This window comes from Astatotilapia calliptera, chromosome 16, assembly GCF_964374335.1.
Source record: "Astatotilapia calliptera chromosome 16, fAstCal68.1, whole genome shotgun sequence".
NCBI classification, from domain to species: domain Eukaryota; kingdom Metazoa; phylum Chordata; class Actinopteri; order Cichliformes; family Cichlidae; genus Astatotilapia; species Astatotilapia calliptera.
The window spans coordinates 36231206-36241613 of NC_137437.1; the positions used below are offsets into that span (position 1 = coordinate 36231206).

At 43.5% G+C, this 10408-nt stretch overlaps 1 long non-coding RNA gene across 1 annotated transcript in view; it reads left to right on the plus strand.

Annotated features, from left to right (window-relative positions):
* The window catches only part of LOC145421187 (uncharacterized), a 55478-nt gene extending 45937 nt beyond the window's left edge, over window positions 1-9541 (plus strand). The window contains exon 3 of the long non-coding RNA XR_013902488.1: window positions 9428-9541. This is a non-coding gene — a long non-coding RNA (uncharacterized LOC145421187). The remainder of the gene's footprint in view (window positions 1-9427) is intronic.
* Window positions 9542-10408: the final 867 nt, after the last annotated feature.

A 10408-nucleotide genomic window follows, 5' to 3' on the forward strand; every position in this document is an offset into this window, starting at 1 on the left:
TTTATATGACATCCCTTCCCTAACCACTGGCATATCCACGCTATTACTGAAATGTGGAGAGACATGCTCAGGCTTTCCGAGTCTCCTATCCCTCTAATTGGCGAGACACGGCTTCAGCTGTGTCTGGCAACAGAAGACGGAGAGAGCAGAGGATTTGTGAGTCGGCAGCACTGAAGTGAAAACAAGAGAAATTTAAGAATAACTCTGCAGTATGAGGTAGATAAGGCACACACTGATCACCCTCCATTTGCTTTAACTGCTTCGCATTTCCCCGTATTAGAAAATCTCGACATTTTGTAAGATATGGCGTTTGGTTAAAACGCTCTCTTCAATGGAACGGAGTTTGTAAGGATCATTGGCGCCCAGACTTCAAACCCACTGCGTGCGTCACAAGCTCAGCAGGACTACACGTTGGCTAATAAAAGCCTACAAGCTAAAATAAATATCTGCTCCACACTAATAGTTTAACACCACATCCATCTAAACACGTGTTTCTTTTACGGGTGGTGCAGGAAGCCCATGCAGTGATGCGTGCGCTGTCGGGTTTCTTGCTGATGGCGACAGTTGTAAGCCAGGCGGAGCTTTGGGTTCAAAGGTCGCCATTCACCCCCCAGTGGATTTGTCTTGCATGGATGTGACTGTATGACGTCTCATTGTCAGTGATTTGTGCTGCGTTTGCGTTTGCACACAGCAGGACCTGCCAGCATACGAGAACACAAAAAGCACCACATGACCAACTATTGTCCCTCATTTAAAGGTAATACACGGCTTGATGCCAGGGTGAATTTGTTATGTTTCAATTGGTGCATGAAGCAGGCTTTATAATGTTTGATTTTAATATAGTGAAGTGAACTTTATAGTCCCGCTCCATGCCAGTAAAGCTTTTAAAATCTAAAGCATGAGAGCAAATTTGACGATCCAAAGCAAATGAAGACTGTCAGACATCCAGTCCCTCGGGTTTGGCACTGAACTGTCTGCGCGCTCCCCGATGTTAAACAAAAGCTGAACTCTTAAGGCCCTTTTAAATTGCTTTCCTTGTAAATTCATCATCAGCTGATTTAATCTAAATCTGGGCTTTTGATCTGGTGCTACCTGAGTTCGTGCCCTTGCGAGTCATATTTAGAGGTGCGGCGATTGCAGCATTTTGAGGATGAGTAAAAAATCAGGCAGCTTAGACATGCTTTACCTGCAGCTTCACCTAAACCCTGCAGAAGGAACCAGCCCGTTATTAGCCTGCAGCTTTTAACTGCCTCGATTTTCCCCAAAGTTCATGTGCTCACCTGTAATTTTAATGACGTTAATCTCGTTACTTTTAATCAAACTGTGGTCATCTCTGTGTAAACGGAACTTCGTGGTTCAAAACTAATAACTGTGACTTATTAATCTTGTCAGGCTGTGTATTAAAATCCAGACGGCAGAGACTCTGCTGACCTTGGTGTCGACCTTCCAGCGAATCATGATTTTAAAATGTGCTCAGTCAGTCGTACTCAGCACCAGTCTGTACAGGGAGTGCAGAATTATTAGGCAAGTTGTATTTTTGAGGAATAATGTTATTATTGAACAACAACCATGTTCTCAATGAACCCAAAAAACTCATTAATATCAAAGCTGAATGTTTTTGGAAGTAGTTTTTAGTTTGTTTTTAGTTTTAGCTATTTTAGGGGGATATCTGTGTGTGCAGGTGACTATTACTGTGCAGAATTATTAGGCAACTTAACAAAAAACAAATATATACCCATTTCAATGATTTATTTTTACCAGTGACACCAATATAACATCTCCACATTCACAAATATACATTTCTGACATTCAAAAACAAAACAAAAACAAATCAGCGACCAATATAGCCACCTTTCTTTGCAAGGACACTCAAAAGCCTGCCATCCATGGATTCTGTCAGTGTTTTGATCTGTTCACCATCAACATTGCGTGCAGCAGCAACCACAGCCTCCCAGACACTGTTCAGAGAGGTGTACTGTTTTCCCTCCTTGTAAATCTCACATTTGATGATGGACCACAGGTTCTCAATGGGGTTCAGATCAGGTGAACAAGGAGGCCATGTCATTAGTTTTTCTTCTTTTATACCCTTTCTTGCAGCCACGCTGTGGAGTACTTGGACGCGTGTGATGGAGCATTGTCCTGCATGAACATCATGTTTTTCTTGAAGGATGCAGACTTCTTCCTGTACCACTGCTTGAAGAAGGTGTCTTCCAGAAACTGGCAGTAGGACTGGGAGTTGAGCTTGACTCCATCCTCAACCCGAAAAGGCCCCACAAGCTCATCTTTGATGATACCAGCCCAAACCAGTACTCCACCTCCACCTTGCTGGCGTCTGAGTGGGACTGGAGCTCTCTGCCCTTTACCAATCCAGCCACGGGCCCATCCATCTGGCCCATCAAGACTCACTCTCATTTCATCAGTCCATAAAACCTTAGAAAAACCAGTCTTGAGATATTTCTTGGCCCAGTCTTGACGTTTCAGCTTGTGTGTCTTGTTCAGTGGTGGTCGTCTTTCAGCCTTTCTTACCTTGGCCATGTCTCTGAGTATTGCACACCTTGTGCTTTTGGGCACTCCAGTGATGTTGCAGCTCTGAAATATGGCCAAACTGGTGGCAAGTGGCATCTTGGCAGCTGCACGCTTGACTTTTCTCAGTTCATGGGCAGTTATTTTGCTCCTTGGTTTTTCCACACGCTTCTTGCGACCCTGTTGACTATTTTGAATGAAACGCTTGATTGTTCGATGATCACGCTTCAGAAGCTTTGCAATTTTGAAACTGCTGCATCCCTCTGCAAGATATCTCACTATTTTTGACTTTTCTGAGCCTGTCAAGTTCTTCTTTTGACCCATTTTGCCAAAGGAAAGGACGTTGCCTAATAATTATGCCCACCTGATATAGGGTGTTGATGTCATTAGACCACACCCCTTCTCATTACAGAGATGCACATCACCTAATATGCTTAATTGGTAGTAGGCTTTCGAGCCTATACAGCTTGGAGTAAGACAACATGCATGAAGAGGATGATGTGGACAAAATACTCATTTGCCTAATAATTCTGCACTCCCTGTAGTGTTGGCACTGTTAACAGCCCCAACACAAAGTATTACATATAATAACGTTTGTTTTAAAGTAATGCATCACTGTTAAAAACAAATGAAAACTCCAAATATTGGAGACTCTTTATGTGAACTTTGAATGAAAAGAGTTCTGGAAACTTGAATTTTCTTGTTCAGATAATTGCAACATTCCCGTGAGGTTGGCAATGAAATCCGAACTTTGCTGGGATGTACTTCAACCTGTAAAAGCAGGAACTCCTGCTGAGTAAGCAAAACATTTCCAGCACCGGTAAAATAAAGCGTAGCTTTCAGCTCCTGCTGTATCTCCCGCAGCAGCCTGAGCTGCATCTTTGGTTTGGCACACATTTGTACTCCAGATGCTGCCCTTCCATTTATGCGGGTGTTGTACACGAGCTCGGCTTTTTCTCTTTTTAAACTGATTACCTTACGTATTTGCTGTTAACACCACAACATGTCTGCGGAGACAGGCCGTGTGGTGGTGTGTGTGATGGACCCAGGTGCGCACACAAGTGAGTAGACGGGAGTGAACTTAACAGAAAGCGAGCCTTTATTATGGCTGAAGACAAAGTGTACAAACACTAGACTAGACTATAACTAAACTGGGAAAACTAGTACTGTGACAAACTAAGAAGACTCAGAGACTATGGTGATAACTGCAAAGACTGACCGTGAAACCATGGAGGCGGGGACACAGACGACGTGACACAGACTGCATGAAACACAGAGACTAAATACACATGAGGGATGATCAGGGGAAGTGGCCACACATGGGAGCACAGCTGACACACATGAACCTAAAGACAGGACAGGAGAAGTGAAACTGAATACACTGACATTGAATACAGACTTTCAAAGTAAAACAGGAAACATGGAGATCAGACATAACCACGCAGACATGACTCATGACAGGTAGACGCACGAACCAGGGAGACAGAGTACAGGGGAAGATGACAGAAACGGCAACATGGCAACATAAGACACACAGACATAAACACATGAAGGGCAAGGGAGACCTAACACAAGGGTGATATAATTACAGATGAGCTGGAATAACTTAATGAACCTAAACAAACAATAAACATCAAAATAGACTAAAACTCAAAACACTGGGTCGCACGACCCAGGACCATGACACCATGGCCTGAGAGTCACATAATTAGCAGCTAACAATATAACACAAGTGTGCAAAACCAGCCTGTAAAGAAAATGTTGTGAGTCCACTGCTCAGTCTCAGGTTCGAGCTTTGAGTGCCGGCAAACGCTCGGCGTTAATTCGATTCTGGGTCCAGCAGCAGGAGAGTTGTTTCTGCCCAGGAACCATCATGCTCTCGTCCTTTTGTGCAATAAAAATAGAAATAATGTCTCCACTCCTCAAAAGTGGTGAACTCTACAATTTTCTCCTTCTCCTGAACACTCGCGCTGCAATCAGACTGTAAGTGTGCAGGAAGCTCAGCTTAACTCAGAGTAACTGTGATGTGTAACGTGGGGGGAGTCTTCAGCAATGCTTTGTTGTACACGTCTATAATATATCTCTCATTGCACAGACGTTTAATAAATATAACTCACCGTTAAAAATACAGCAAACGTCTTTTTAATAGACTCATTTTATCCGTATTTATTCCTTTTTTCTAAACGTTTCCACGTGTAGCTGAATGCTCGCTGACGAAGAAACCCTCACGTTTCCTGGATATATAAACAATAAGATGAATACATTAAATAAAACAGGCTAACATTTGTGTGTCTGCAGCAACAGTGTGAGGAGAACTCTTGAATCAGTGTGGTGAATTGGTCTGAAATGACTTCACCAACAAATAAAGTTCAGATTTATTTCTATAATGTTTAGAATAAATTGTCACACTGTGACTTTCAGGACCGAGACAAACGTTGCATGGACGCATACCAAAACTATGCATTTGTTTATACTTGCTGTAAGCCACGATGACCTAATCCCCGTTTGGCACGTTTGCTGTTTCGCCGAGCTGCTCGTGTCTGGCCGTGCTTCATATCAGCTGATCTAGCACAGCTACACCGTGTGTGCAAAGCCTGCCCTGTGAGAATGATAAATTGAAGTGATACACGTGTGGTCTTACCTGCATGGCTCGGGAGTCTCTTGGGTGAATAACTCTACTTGTTTGTGTACGTGCACTGAACCTATCCTTTCTCCTATGGGGGAGTCGGGTGCTGGGCTCAGTGGGGCCTCTGGGAAGACATTATCGCCCACCCAGCTATCCCCGTGGGCTGTAGCTCCCTGCATCTCTGCCAGAGGGACTTGAACATCATTTGTTACTCTGAGCATCTCTTTACTTGTCCTTCTGCAGGTGTGGTTCTTTCTTTGTTGGAGTTATTCTTAAATTAAATGTTTTCTAAAAATAATATCATTAGTGTCCCACAGCTGCTTCCCACACATCTGTATTAGTTTTTAATGTGATACGCAATATAGAAAGCAACAAAACCCGAAGCACAAATAGTCCTACTGCACAGAAAATCATATTAGCCGAGGCATAAAAGGCTCCAAGAAGCATCAGCACCACAAACACAACTGAGTCCAGTTCAGTGAGTCTGACTGGGAGACGCACACCCATCGATTACAGCACCCGCACAGCTACCGTCCAACCTTAATAGAATACAAATAGATAAAATAAATCAATAAATAAACAGCGCACAGTTATTATTAGCACAAGATATCCGGGAGGACCGCGACGGTTTTTGTATTGTTGATTTAATATCCATTTTAATGCTTTTAGGTTTAATTCCAGGATTGTAGTCTTTGAGGTAACAGCGTCTACAGGGGTTCTCCAGAAACAGCACATTTTGGGACATTAGGTTAGCAGCGGCTTCATGTTGTTCCAGCTGGTTTTAATCTGTTTTATGAGCTGCAGAGCACCAATAATCATTGTGTTGTCTGTTTTTTCCTCTACAAACAACAACAGCTACATACATATTTATGGTTCCTGCCTGTGCCAGCTGAGCACAACAAAGTTATAGTTAATATAGTTAAATGGACTTTGATCCACATCCTGTCTAATGACAGAAGCAGATGTTGTCTTTCAGTCACTGCAGAAAGCTGCGTGATCAGTGTGATCTCAGACTAACCAGAGAAGCTGAGTCCATCGCGTCACAGAGCGACGGTTACGATGATGCACAAACCACAAAACCACAACCACTCTTTAATCATCTCAGAGGGAACCTGAAATATGAAGCGACTCGCTGTAATTGATGGAACCATAAATTCTGCTCTCTGTCAGAAAATATCCGAATCATCGGTTCATGAGCTGAAGCTGGAGAGTCAGGACACTGATCCCAGAGCAGCAAGTTCACCTCTGAATGGTTTTAAAAACAAACCAGAATCAGTGTGAGGATTTGAGATACTGGATGATGTTAAACATGTTGGAAAACCCTCCAATGCGGCTGACTTCAAACAACTATGCAAAGAAGAGTGGACCAGAACTCCACAGCAACATCAGTTTGATTTGAAAGGTTTTCCCATAACTGCACAACAACAGGTTTAGGGGACAATCACCTTTTCACACAGCCAGGTAACTTTTTCCATTAGTTGATTAAATAATAATTAAAAAGCTGAATTTTGTATTTACTCAGTTTATCTTTGTCTAATATTAAAATGTGTTTGATGATCTGAATGATGTAAGTGTGACAATAAACAGAGAACAGAGAGAAAGAACATCTTTATCTTACAACCTCGAGGCAACTGTTGTTGCTGCCGTGTAAATAAGCCTGAATTGAACTGAAGAGGGCAAATACTGTGGGTAGTGACTGAAGAATAAGATGGGCAGCAGAAATGAGTTTCCTCAAAGAGGCTCAGCGATAGTGATAGGATGCAGAGCTGTGTTACTCAGGACTGGCTCAGAGCGAAGGCGTGACTGGACCAGGCTTCACACGGGTTGATGTCATGAATTAGCCGTGTGAAGCAGGCAGGAATGGAGCAGAAACACAGAACTAACTAAAACTGAAATATACATGAAACTAAACAGGTGGGGAGGCAGAACGCACGGCGGGGAACGAGGGAGAGAGCGCTTAAACACGAGGGAACAGATGGGGAACACAGCTGAGCCGAATTAGCCCCAACGAACACAACGAGACCAGGGGAACAAAACTAAACACACTGAATAAGGAACGCAAGACTTTCACAATAAAACAGGAAACAAAGGAACTCAGGACTGAAACGTGAGAGTAGTGGAGGAAAGCCAGACGAGAGGGAGCGAGGGAAGACGAGAGGAGACATGATGGGGAACATAGAATGAAACACAGACACACAGAGGACAAAGACACAAGGAGGAAGCTAATGATCAAGGAACTAAACAGGGAGTGTAAGAAAGTCAAAACAGACTAAGATGAACATAAACCAAATACAGAATATCAAGAAACACAAGAAACTCTAAATGCTGGGTCAAAAGGACCGAGAACCACGACACGTTATCTCCGTTCACCCTCATGCTGTGCAGGATATGAGCGCCATGCAGTCCCACTGTAAACAGCTGAAATGTCACAACTGTAAAGTCAACAGTAATTATCAGCGGCAGGACAAGCAGCAAGCTTTTAACCGCCAAAGAGAAAAATAAGCTCTCAGATATAAAGTGTATGATGTCACCATCAGCCAGGCTGACGTGTGTTTTTAGGACACGTAAGCTCACGTCACAGCTGACTGGACTGATGGACTCACCGTATCAGCCGCTGTGATTTTGGGAAACATCGCTTTGTTTTTATATGTTTCAATCAAAGTACGCTGGACCTCTGAATCTTGTTTTATTCACTGTCATGTGAAAAACCGATGCCTGCATTTAGACAGCTGGGGTTTGAGCCCAGAGCCAGAGAGGATTTACATCAGAGCTTTGAAGTCAGCGTCATTATAATCTCACCTGAGGAGAGAGCTGATGTCCTGTTTCAACAAATTAATGATCGGCCTTCTGCACAGAGCGGAGGCTTGAATGTCATTGAACACATCGCAGACTGTGTATAAAAAGCACAGCAGTTCTCTGGTTTTAAATGACATACAAAGAGCTTCGGGTTAAATTCAAGGTCAAGGTGTGGAAAACAAAGTATTAAATGGCACGCCGTGTTATTTAATTCTACTTTGGAGAGGGCAGCACAGCGACAGTAACTTCAGGGCACTTTAGATTGTAAGGTAAAGACCTACGTTATTAAAGAGGAGCAACGAGTAGCATGGAAATGTCAAGAACAACAAACAGGACAAAATACAACCTCAGGAGAGGGAAGACGAAAGCTGGTAGCGTGCAATAGTGGCATATAAAAGCAGGATGTGGAGGAGAAGAGCTCTGTGCATCATGGGAAGTCCTCCAGCCGGAGCCCACAGCAGTATTAATATAGACTGGTTCAGGGTTACCTCACCCAGACCCGACTATAAGCTTTATCAAAAAAGCTTTGCATTTAAGCCCGTCTGAAAAGCAGAGCCACGTCTGTCTATTGGACCTAAAGTGTGAGCTGCTGTGAGAACTTCACAGCCTTCGTAAAATTCATATGCTCGTTCATAACACTGGGCTGGGGGAGGTTGTGCTTGTAAATCTTAATATTATTCTACATGCTTGACCAACTTCACAGCTGTTGTCTAACCGTAATATTAATGAAAACACACAAAAAGACTTGTAATATGCAAATAATCAGATGTGACTTTTAAAAAATAAAATTTACATTTGGTGACAAAATGGTGTTAGAAGCTTTGTGATGTCGAGCTGTAGACGAGCGAGCTGTGATTGCAACGATGCTGAGCTGGACAGCATCTGTGTGGAAAGCAAGCAGCACGTTATCTTCTGCTGAGAAGAAAAGCTTTGAAAATGGAGGCAGTGTGATGACGAATTACTGCGCTTTGTGAAATGCAGCTTCAGAGCCTCCATACACACACACACACACACACACACACACGCACACACACACGCACACACACACACACACACGCACACGCACACGCACACGCACACACACGCACACACACACACACGCACACACACACACACACATGCACACACACACACACACGCACACACACACATGCACACACACACACACACACACACACACACATGCACACACACACACACACACACACACGCACACACACACACACACACACGCACACACACACACACACACACACACACACACACACACACACACACACACACACCTCTTATGAGAGCAGATACGTCCCTTTTAGAGACAATTCCCACACTGAGCCGGGGGCTTTTATTCCTGTTTAAACATCATTTATGTCTCTTTGTTTCTTTTCACGTGCATTTCATTTTCTTCCACAGTGTCACAAAGTATCTTACTCAACATGATAGGATACCAGATTATCTTCAATCATCCTCTCTTTGATGCAGGTTTGTCCAGGACGGAGCGCAGAGGTGGAGAAAGGCCTGACGGGCAGCAGCGGGGTCAAAGTGCTCGGGTACGTTCCCCGAGTGCGTGAAGACAATGCCGCTGCTCCGCCCCCCCCCTATGTCACGTTCTCATTCATATGTCAGGCTGATTCTGAGGATGGTTTGGCTCTCACACATGTAACATTATGCACTGGTATCATTAACAAATATATAATTATTAACCAGGTTACCACCCTTTGGTGGTCCTCCTCGGGTCCTTGTACTCTGGGGCCTCTGGATGTCTGGAGTTTTGATCTCCTCCATACCTGCTTCATACCCTGGAGGACGGGGCTGTGGCCCCCCCACACTCCCTAGCAGATCGTTACATGGAGAAACCTTTGGAATGCAAGCATGCTGATCCACACAGGTATGCACACAGGTGCACACATGGGTATTCACAGACGCGGACTACAGCTTTCTTGGCTGCTGCCTCAAAGCACATTGTGCGCTGTCTATCTTACGTGCTGCACAATATCGTTTATTATTTAGAATCTACTGATATCTACTGCTAGCTAGTTTATTGTGATGGTGCCGTTTTTTTAATTATGTTGCTCTTTGTTGTTTGCTTTCTCTTCTGTTTTTTTTCTCCATACAGGTGACCCAGGTGTTTTGTTTTTTTTGTTTGTTTTTCTTTCTTTCTTCCCCCCTTTCTCACCGTCTCTTCTCCCCTTTGGTTTTCTTTCTCTCCCTCTCTTTCTTTCATTCTTTCTCCCTGTCCTATCCCCCAGTCATGTCTGTCCCGTTTGTAGCAACTGAAAATAAAATAAATTCATAATTATAATAAAGGTCAATCAAATGGACCAATATGGCAAGGCCATGATGATCCACTTGGTAAAATAAATCCGCTTGGCATCTTTCTTGGCCTTAAGACAACAATTCTGATGCTAAAGATCCAAAAGGGACACAAAAAAAAAAAAAAATTAACCAGGTTACAGTTCAGAG